The sequence below is a fragment of the Malurus melanocephalus genome, unplaced genomic scaffold (genome assembly GCF_030028575.1).
Source record: "Malurus melanocephalus ecotype Western Australia unplaced genomic scaffold, MMel_1.1 scaffold_159, whole genome shotgun sequence".
NCBI classification, from domain to species: Eukaryota; Metazoa; Chordata; class Aves; order Passeriformes; family Maluridae; genus Malurus; species Malurus melanocephalus.
In genome coordinates, this window is record NW_026623391.1 from 296,781 (window position 1) to 308,193 (window position 11,413).

Consider the following 11,413-nt stretch of genomic DNA (forward strand, 5'->3'; position numbering starts at 1 on the left):
CTTCTTTGTACTACTGAAACCTTAAACCTCCACTCAAGGGGAGGCATCTCAGCATTGGTAAGCAACAACCTTCTTTTTAATTGCAAGCTCCTCAGACCATCCTGTAAACTAGAAATCCATTGTTCAAGCCAAAAAGAGGAATATGCTGTTTCAGTGATACATTTTGCTAACAGGACATAAATTACTGAGCAATATGAAATGGGGACACAAAAGTAGCCCATAGGAGCAGGCGATTAATGCATAAAGAGAGAGGAGGAACGACAGCAGATCCTCATTAGACTTAGGAACAKTTTGYCATTAGTGTGTTTTTTTAAAYCTCARAATTTAAAAGGGAGAAAACKGTTTCTTTATGCCTCCAATCTCCTCTTTAGTTAGTGGAGGTTTCAGGTTCCCCCTCCCCCTTYATTTCTGGAGAGGCTGCCAAGTTTTCTCAGAGCTAAAAGCAACAACTTTCTGTTAAACGTTACTTCATGCTTCTGGTATTAATCTAATAGGAGGCTGGATGGGAGGAGGGGGAAGCAGCAATGAAAGCTGATTTCCTGCCATGCAGTGGGAAATCCATAGAAAATTCAGATCTAACAYTAATTTTAACAGCTGGATGACTGCTTTGGCTTTTACTTGCTATAGGAACATATAACTGCATCATTTTTTGTTATAAAAAGAAAAAAAAATCTACCAAAAGGCAAAATAAAAGGAGGCTTGCATTTGTAAATACTCTGATTAAACCATCCTTTTCAACTACCCTAGAAATATCAGCAAATTTTTCAAATTGCCTSTCATTTCTGTTAACATTTCTAATAAGAATGTTCATGGAAAGAGAAAATATCCAAGGAAATTGTCTTGCTAATAAGTACTTCAACAAATATTTACTTGGGAAGTGCTCCAGTGACCACTTAGAAAAGGGCATTAGTGGGTCTGAGAATCACACAATRGGGACATTAAGATAAATCTCATTGATGGAGGTGAAAAAATCATAACAAAACCAGTAGATTGTGAACAGTCAAAATATAAATCAGAGAAAACTGTCCTGTACCAGCTCCTGGCCGTAGACAAGATACAGCACACAACTGTTAGAAGCACATCTCTCAGGCTTGACTATTCTGATAATAATTGCTTGGAGGGTGATGGCCACCAATGTAATCCTTTATCTTGACTATTCAAAATAATGRCTGTTTTCTTCTTTCAGTGCTTGCTGCTCAGCCTTGGCTCCACCTGTTCCTTATGCACCATATGGYTCAAATCACGACATATTGCAGGAGATCTTTTTTACACTGATGCAAGGAAAGCTCACTACAGTCCACATGCTGAAATGGAGTGCTGYTCTGCAGATGAAGCAGGGCTGTAACTCTTGTGTGTATACAAGGAGGGACCCTCACCACAGATTATCTTGATTATAAAGCTTTATCTGCCCGTTGATGTGATCCACAGAACATGGCAGCTGGTTTTTCTGTCCCTAGCTGGAGCCAGCTGTTGGGCTGGAAGTGTTAATCACCCTTTTAATCGGTCCCAGGCTTGCAGAGAGCAAACTGGAGGACTCTCACGAGCAGTGATGCCTGAGAAATCCCAGAAGCTAACACCCAAAACATGAAGTAGAAGTTATGCTGTGTGAGCAGGGAGGCTTCTCGAGGGGCAGATAAGCACAGGGCTGGAACATTTGATAGTTTGAAGTACTGATGGGCAGGAGAGACGAGGAATGAAAGCCTTGAAAACAAGTGAGAAAATGAGAAAGGTTCCTGGGGATATTGCATTAGAAAGAAGTTTTAACAGATGAAGCTGCTTAGAGTGTTGAAARGGCAGAGACCTCTAAAAAGAAAATTGTTTCCAGTTTCTTTATTCTGTATTCCCAAACCCCAGGACATTATGCATAGTTTTTAAGTCAACAGAACCACTGCCATCGCTCTCTCTGTAYTCCAAAAATTCCAGCTGGTATCAGGTTTTCCTTGTAATGGAAACAAGCTGGCAGAACTTCAAAGTCTTGATAACAGTTTAAACAGAGAACGGACAGCAACAGTTAGTTATACTTCCCTATTAAAAAAGTTGTTTTCACCTCTCTATTTTTTTATAGAAGCTGGATAGAATTTGGCAATGAAATGGTGCCGCTTGTATCTGGTCAAAGCTCAGGAAGAGAATGTCAAAATGTAGCTGTGCTGGAATTTGTTTGGGAAATGTTATCTGAGAGCTCAACTTTTGTTAAATAYGCCGTGAGCAGGGGCTATGAGCACCATGAAATCATTGATCTCAGTTGGGCAGCTTTTAAATGGCTAAAACCTGAAATGGAAGTTTGAAAATTAGGGYTATATGAGTATCCTATTTCTTTATTGGAAGGCACAGAAGTCCTGSAACCCTGATAAATATTAAGACAGCATGAACCCTCCAAAGAACATAGGAAACTGAGTGAAAAAGATATTGAGCAAGTGAAAATAACACTTTAAAATAAGTTTGCCTTTGATTAACAAATCCAGTTCAAACAATTCCATCTGAGTCTTAATGTTTTCTAAGTTTTGACCACAGTAGGATTGTAGCTTCARTTTCAAAGCTATCCTAACTTTCCATTTGCACTTCCCTACAGAAAACGTTTCCCTTTTAAAAGTACTACTAAAAGTCTAACTGAGAGTCTCTCGTTTATTTTCTTCCTCCTTTCCTTCTTCCCTGATCATATGCAACAGCAGAAACGGCCTTTGTTAGCTTTCTCTGTGCTGGCAAGAAGCCCAAAGATCCAGCTGACAAAAACCTCAAGTCAGCAATTCCARTGTGAAGAATGTCCTTTTCAGAGCCCCCGTCTCACAGCCTCCCTGTCACGGAGCATCTCAGCAGCCCCACACAGAAGAGCCCTGTGCTGCCCTTCCTCTCGAGGTGAATTATCCTCGCTCCATTCCTTGTGTTCCAGGGATTAGCTGTCCTTACCCACCCGGTGTTTGAGTGCTGGGTTCTGGGGGAGGCTGATGCCACAGCCTCTGTCCAAAACAAAGCTCCCACCAGTGGGTTCAAGGAGTGACTGTGAGGCTCAATGAGGTGGCTCCTGCCCCTCCCAGCCCTCATTACATCTGAAACTGAGCATCCTGCTCTCAGAGGRAAGCGGCCTGAGAGGCTGTGGGAGCCTAAACACAGTTGGCARAAGGTCCCCGAGTTTAATACACGTGTGCTGCTGTAATCCTCACCCACCACTGCATCACCGAGTTTGCACCAAAATTTCTGACACGAAAGAGTCAAGAGCTTCACAGAAGCTGCTGATTCACAGTGGGCAGCACTCAGAAAAACAAGTGCTGTGAATGAACTTAAGGGTCTTTCTCATGCTTTAGTTGAATAAGGTGAATTTTGATTTATTTTCTTTCCCCAAAGGAATTCAATTATATTTAAGGAAACAAAGAGCACAATAAATAAAGACTTCACTGGGCTGCACAGTGATCTGCACTACAGCTTCRCAGCACGGAAGTGGTTCATCCTGCAATCACAGTACTTCATATAATTTCAAAATAAGCACTTATTTCTCATGCAGTTTTCTTTCCTGAGCCTTTCCTTAGTGGACACAACAAGTGAACACTGTGCTCTTTTGTTCTTTCTCCTCCCCTTTCCTCAGTGGTTCTTTGGTATTTACCTCCTCTCATTTTGGATTTCCTGTCTGTACCCTAGGGAAAGGATTTTCCTGTGAGAAACAAATGTCACATTGCTGATCTGTTTGGATGCCAATAGTCCAAGTTTATCCTCCATTTGAGGCAAAGCTCTTGTCTACCTGCTACCAGAATAGTACTGCTCTTAGWTTATTTTTTTTTCCTGAACCATTTCATTTGGAACTAGTTTAAGAGAATCAATTTTCTGATTGCTAGTGGAGCTGCTATTTCCATTTTTTTAAATTAAGGTAGATGCAACTGTTTTGGGTAAGTGAAGACCTAAACTGGATTAAATCTCAAAATTCAAACYAAACATCATTTTGAAAATATACCTACTTTCTGTAGGGTCCTGCATAACGCATGTGCTTTGATTGCTGTACTTTATGTTTTGCCCTGGAAGAGGGAGAAAAGCAAGTGAGAACACTCTGTGTTTGTCTGCACATATACAGAGAGCAGGGCACAGTCACTCTGGCAGAAGCATCCAGATATGGTGATATTRAACACTCACAGCTGTTTCTGAAATTACAGAAGATGGTTTTACATGAGAGAAGAAATATTCCTGGCAATTCACACCTAATTATTCATGGAAATAAAAAGTCACCAGTAGGACATGAGAAGGAAAAAAAGCTCTGCATCTGAGCAGCAAAAGTCCCAGATGTGTCTACTCAGATGATTGAGACCCAAAGCTTTCCTCCCCTCAAACACATATCAGAGCTTTTGTTTCTTTCCAGTGATCAGAAAGACCGAAAAACCTTTAGCTTCTGGGCTGGATCATGTCCAAGGCTGTTGAGCCTTGGGTGATTTGCTGACAGGTATTGGAAGGGCTTGGGAAGAGAGATGCTACCTCTTTTCTCTGGCTCCAGGGAGGCCAGAAGACACACYACAATTGTGCTGTGAGGACAGAAGTAGATTTTGGAAGCTTCCCAGGGATCCTTTTTATGTACACACATGCTCAAGCGCAAGGTGTGTGCCCTATGCCRAGCATRTGCCATACCAGAAGTGTGCAAAAGYAGAGCTGAGGAGTGGGGTGGAAAATATTGCTTAGTGCATTTTCATTTAGAGGTCTTCAGGGTGTTTGGTGCTCAGGATGTGGAAAATGCMTAAGATTTCTTTGCTATCCTCTTGTGGTATGTGATAAGGGATTGCCATGATTGCAGCGGCCCGGCTGTGGCAAACAACACTCTGTGTCTTTGAATGGGTTGTGCTGCACAGCTTCAAGCYGTTATAGAGCATTGGGGAGTGTTTTGTGGCTTGTGGTATACGCAGAGTGGGTGATTTGTAGACCTTTGGGGTCTAACCAGTTATCCCTGTGCTTGTGAGGCACTGGATTGGATGACCCTGGTGGCTTATTCCATGTACGCTGTGTAGTATCTCACGCTGCTCACAATCTTAAGAKAAATAAATGATTGCCTTTGTTGTATTCCCAGTATGAAAATTTACTAAAAACTTCTCTAATACACATGGMAGAATGTCTAGAGGCTGAACTCTGGATAATGCATTCTGGAAAGCTCAGAAAAGCCAGTTCTTTGGCCACTGCATCACCAGAGAGCTCGCTGGGCTTCAGAAGAATGCAGCAGGATTATGTATAGCCTTGCTTCAGTCTTACCTTGAATCCATTTGCTTTTCATCTTCTGCAATGTAAGTGTAAGAAGAATCTAAATCTCCACTTAGTGATCATTCATGGGAMTAATGAAAGTCAGATGCAGACAGTGTTTTAATAAAAGCCAGACTCGGTTGCAYGGGAAATTGCGTGGAGCCTGCTGACACTTCAGACCAGAGGAAATATCTGAGAAGGGTGAGAGTCCTTCTGAATCTGGAGAATCCTGAACTTTGTCTCATAAACCCATAATGCTAGAAATCTCTTAAGGTCAGTTTATAAATAGACTGCCAAAAGCCTTTTTTGGTCAAAGACACAAGGGACAACCTTTCTGTCACAGCCAACGACCCATTCACTTGCTAAATCTAGTCAACAAAACAAACATGGTGCAAAAATACAGATGTTTTCTAGGCAGTGAGGTAGGTGAATAGCCAAGGAAAGCTCATTCAAGGCTTTGACTGTAGTAATCGAAGAGTAAAACTGAACTGTGATCATGCTGACTTTACATTAAAGAAAAAAGCAAATCTCCATAGCCAAGTGCAACTCTCCCTTTGCCAAATTCAATTCTGTAGTGAGTACATATTCCTATGTGGAAATCTTCAGTAGAATTGACTTAGGCTAGGTGGGTCTGGTTTGTGTTTTATTCTGACCTGGCCTTTTCCTTCCAACTGATCTTCATTTATATTTTCCACACTGGAATCTCAAGTTGCATTCCATATAAAAGGTTTTTTTTTCTCTAACTACAGTTAAAAGCAGAGATACCTGCTTCTTTGCTGCTGCAGTAATGAGGAGTGCCATCAGAGCATTGCCATGTCCTAACTGGCCAATACTTTTGCATCACTGATCTCTTGCAGTCAGACAAATGTTGGAATCTGGTACTGCATTTTTCTGATACAAAGCCTTCTGATTTCAGGGCAACTCCTTAAACACAAGTTCTCACATATCTGCGAGAACTTTAGAGCAGATAACATAACACCTTGTTTGCTTGAAACTCCAGGTGCCTGACTTCTGAAATCTCAGCTTTTACTCGGTCAGAGAGAAAGTATTTATTTGGCTGTGACTTTCTTGATGCCTTCTCTGCATGCTGCCCTGATGTTATTCTGGTTTCTCTTCCCCATGAACAATATTCAGCCACCTGTATGTAAATTTAGCCTGTTGTCAAACCCTCCACCTACACAACACATTCTTAAACAGCTTTGTACATACCCTCATTTTTGGGGTGGTGGCTCCCATTGTTTCAGCTGTCTATCCCCTAAAGCCTAATTGCACTTTGCAGTTGATTTAAATGAAGGGTGGTTGCTACACCCACTACCTCCTGCAGCTGCAGCTAAAGTTGTGCATTTTTAGTACCCAGGCAAGCCACTGTGTTTATGTCCCTCAGAACTACTCAGCAGGACGCTAACCACAGACAGCAAGTTTTCTCAGACACACAGATCTCTTCCTAAGGAACTCCTAGAGCTGCAGACCACCTTCCTCTACATTCCTAGAGTAATGAAACCCTCTATTTAAATGCACCAGTTCCCTTTTCCTTGACAGAAGTAGAATCTGAGTACTACAGGAAAATGGCCTGTTCCACTCTTTCTCCTGCTCTTRAAATMATTCTCCTCTCCCCAGATAAATCTRTTTTCCAGTTAAATATGCCAACAGGCTGTTCTCTTTGCTGAAAGATCTGGATTTTGCCTTAACTGTAGAATTRTAACTTTGTGAGACACAACTCTACAYATTTCAAAATTAACCTGTATTGTCAGCTAGCCTTAATGTGGTAAGATACGGCATAACCAGAATAAAGAAATTGTTACCTCTCAGTCAAAACTGGCATTKTGACAATGAATGGAAGCTAGCTTCAATCTCTGGAAAGCTTTTGACAGTGGGACACATTCAAGTTCCTGCTGTGTTTATCTGAGTGGTCTGGAGTAAAAAMCTCTGCTTCAACTTAGGCTGAACCTTCAAGTGGGATCCTGTGTCAGGTCAGTGCCTGATACCACAAAACAAACATTCATGAATTAAAACATCCCATTAGCATCCAAAAGCAAACATGAACACAACTGAGTAAGCAAGAAAAATATATATGTATAAAAGGGAAACATTTCAAACAGCTCTCCTTTCACTCCAGCACAGAATAAACAAATTTCAAACTTCCAGTGCTGCTGAAGAACAAGCATTATAGTCCAGCACTAACAGAACTGCAGCACTGGTAGCAATGGGGTTTGGGCAGAAACTTTTTAAGTTCTGCCCAAAGTTTCATCGAGTATTTTCAGACTTTTGGATGGTTCTTCAGGTAAGAGTCTCCTAGAAGCCAACTKGGGCCAGCTTGGTTCTCCCCAGCCTGTTCAGGGTTTGTGCTGCCTTTGCATCCTGGGCACAAAGTGACACCTGATGGAACCAGGACTGCTGCCTGCTCCTTTCAGAGCTTCACAAAGCTCAGCCTGGTGCTCTGAGTGCAGCAGCGAGTCCTGCCCCACCCTGATCCTGCCCTTTGTGCTCATCCCGTTTAGCACAGCTCTGAATGCTCAGCTCCAGCTTGGGCCAGTTCCAAGGCTGAGGAACAGCCCTCATTTACCTAATGACACCAGCCTGGCCTRGAGCAGGGATGTCCTTTCTCTGACCCATCTGACAGAGGAAATTTATCAGCTTTGGAGCTTTTCCACTTTAAACAGAGAGACTCGCTTCAATGCTGCTTGCCAAGACCAGCACCACAGAGCACACAAAGGAGCAGTGTCATGGAAATAAATGAGCCTCTTCCTTGGAATTCTTCRGCCTGGCAGTCATGCCCTGGCAGGATCCTCACCTGGCACCTATTTTTGTCAACCAACAGGTCATAACCTGGAGGTAACACGCTATTGTGAACAGGCACAAGCTGTTCACAGGAACAGAAAGTGAATGCACRGGCAGGCTTTGGAAATCCCATGGAAGTTTTACCTGATGAATGACAAGCAGATTGAAAAAAATGCTTAGATACTTCGGGGAAGTACCTGATGCATAACTGTTCCATCCCAGGAAATTGCCTCATCACTGGGCAAAGCAGTCATGCTACCTCTTGCTTTTTGCTCTGTTGCTTGATGAGTCTTCCTTMCTTTTCTGACAAAATCATGATTTCACATCCACAGGTGAGGTGMAGAGCCTCTGTGTTAATTGTTTAACTGCATAAGCCAATTATCCTGAACCCAAGGTGTAAATCTGAGCTGTCTCAGGAACGGGAGGAAGCTCATGCTGAACTGATACTCCTGCTTCCTGGACCACAGGTAGGCACTGACACAACTCTGAAAAGAACAGCAAATTCACCAATATATAACATGAAAATGCARGTCCCTGAGCCCAAGCCATGAACACTGATTTCAAATAATCCCTTATTTCAAACCTGTACACCTCCAGTCAGCTTGGGAGAGCACAGGGGCTTTTGGCACATTTTTGTTCTTTGCYTGGCTGTTTGCTCTCCCCCGTAGGCTGTGGCTAGTAGCCCCATTTTGGACACTTGGACCAGGACTCAGAAATGCAGKACAAGCCCTCAGTATTTAAAAGTTAAGCATTTTGCAACTCCACATTCCCATTCTGCTGTTTCCAGAACAGYATGTGCTGCAGAGTAGACTCACAAGGGAACCACGCAGGTGACTGACAGCTGCAAATTTTCCAACTTTCAAGCACTCAGTTCTCTTTTAACAAGATTCTAAAAACACACCTTGATATGTTTCTAAAGGAAAGTGTAAAAACAGGTAGAAATTATACCACACCAAAATTTCAGAATTTAGTGTGAACCCCTGATCTCTGGGGTTAATGCTAAACTACAGTRTCACATCTCTGCACTAAAGCATGAGGTACTAATACTGCTCTCTGAAAAGGTAAGTACATTTCCAAACCTAAGATCTGAGGCYTTCASTGAAATGTCCTGTTATATTCAGCATGAGTGTGAATATGTCCACTTAGTGAATAGTCCATCCTTGACTTTTGGAATTCATAACATCCTAAACAGTCAAAAGGAACTCTTAATGTGTATATTTTTTAAGTAGCCTTGAACGCACATCTTTGTATCTTCTCTTTCTCTAACAATACCKCTCTCCTCAAGGAATGGCTGACCAAGATGGATCCTTACTGCGCTCCTGAAGTGGGCAGTCAGGAGAAACTGAGCTTTTGCCATGCATGAGCTGGCAGAGGAGAGRAGGTAACAAAACCGGCTGTTCAGCTTAGCTGCCTTCTCAACACGTTGTCCCCGTAATTAGCTGTGCCCTCTGCAACCCCTCATTAAGCCAGCTGACCTAAGGAACATCAACATCTCCTCAGACCCGAAAAGTGCAGAGTCCCCAGGAAATGGCATGAGCTCACCTCTGCAGAGCTGTGGTAATCCTCAGTGGGAATGACTCTTGGAGTTTAGCTGGCACTCTCCAACAGCCAGGGTSAGGAGCCAGGAGTTCATTGATGAAGACACGTTAGACCCTGTCCAGCACAGAGCACACCCACCAGGGCTGCTGCGGGCAGGAWAACCCYACGGCTGCAGCCAAACCACTCTGATATTCYATGGGGCCTGCKYGGAGGCTTGGCCTCAATTAGCATATAAATCAAGTGGTACATGCAGTCACAGCTTGCCAGAAAATGAGACAAAATAATCTCCCCAATTTGGCAGCTCTCTAGAGCATTTAGTTTGTGAATGAGGAGCCAGGCACACTCTGAAGCCAAGCTGGGTCCGCAGCTTACAGCCAAGTGACTTTACATGGCAAAAAGAGGTCTTGAGAAGTCATGAAGCAGACCAATGCCTTTTCTGCTCTTAAACCAAGTTTCTATTACAGGAAAGTGACTTTAAAGATACTTATCGCCGTTCCAAAAGACTGACAGCATTTCACCTATTGCATCCACAGGCCCAGATGAGCCGTGGCATGGCCCTCCTGCTGCGGGCTTCTGGCCATTAGCAGAGTGCTTGATTTTATTCCAAGTAAAGGAGAAGGAATGGAAAGTTCACAGGAAAAATGATATAGAGGGATGTGACCACGTAGCTGCTGAGCTGAGACACAGTCAGAAATTTTACTTAGGGATCTTTATGAGGGTAAATAATAAGGACACAAAAACAGTAACAAAGACCTAGAAAACTGGTACACACCAGCAAAGAGAGAATGAGTAGCTGTGCTTACTTTTACAACCAATATAAGCCTTTTAATGTATTTCAGTTGAGACAGAAGGAAGAAGGCTTGTGTTTTTGTGCAGATGCCTTTCACATTCATTAGGGTTTTGCTTTTCTTCTTTRAATATTTCCAATTGTCAGGGGCTCGGCTCAGACACAAAAGCAAGGAAATGTAAGCACAAAGGTATGTAGATTTTTCCAGGAGTAGTGCAGTCTTATTCCTGTAACTACATAGTTCGCTTTATGGAGAATTGAATTTCTAGGAGAGAAAGCAAAATAGATTTAAACATAGGTAAAATGCAAAGAGAAAATCAGTGCTGGGCAGGAATGGTATTTTTTTTCTTCATACTTTAAACTCTGATTTAAATATAGTGCCTTGAAAAAAAAAAACATTCTCCATTTGCATTAGCAGCTATGGTCAAGCCTAGTTTGACGATACACATAGCTGCATTTTGTTCCCTATTCTGGCAAAAGGGTAGAATTCCAAGAAAACCTTAAGAGGGCTCTATTAAAATCCTCTCGGCACCCTTCAACTAACTTCTAGTTTCTGTCTACACTGAGTTTGTCCCTTCCCCTCATTTCTAAGCTTCAGTTTGGTGCTTTCCTGTGATGCTGCAGCAGCTGCACAGATGACCACACTTTGCAAACGCCCTGGGCCTCCTCCTCACTGGGGTGAGGTGGATGCTGTGAGGTGGATACAGCCCCATCTGCTCCTCACAGCCAGGAAAGCTGTGACRTGAATAACCTCTTTTGCCATGGCATGCAATAGTCAAACAATCTTAATGAGAAGCAGAAAGGACAGCGTGCTTGAGCAAGACTTGGGAATTTTAACAAATTGGATTAAAGAAATACGGGACATCCAGCTTGAGTCAGTGCAAAAAAAAAGTTAGATTAATATCACAAGAAACATGGAAATAGAAATACCCCTTGGAAAGCCCCACCCTGTCCCTCATTGCTGTTACCCACCCCTCGGCAATCTGCTTTCGGGGGAAGCCATTTCTGGCACAGCTATTGCATGAAGGGTGGTTTCTGATCTTGCACTCTGCAATATCACATTCAAGTTTCAACAGGGGAGAAATATTTCACTGGGGAATTAGCATT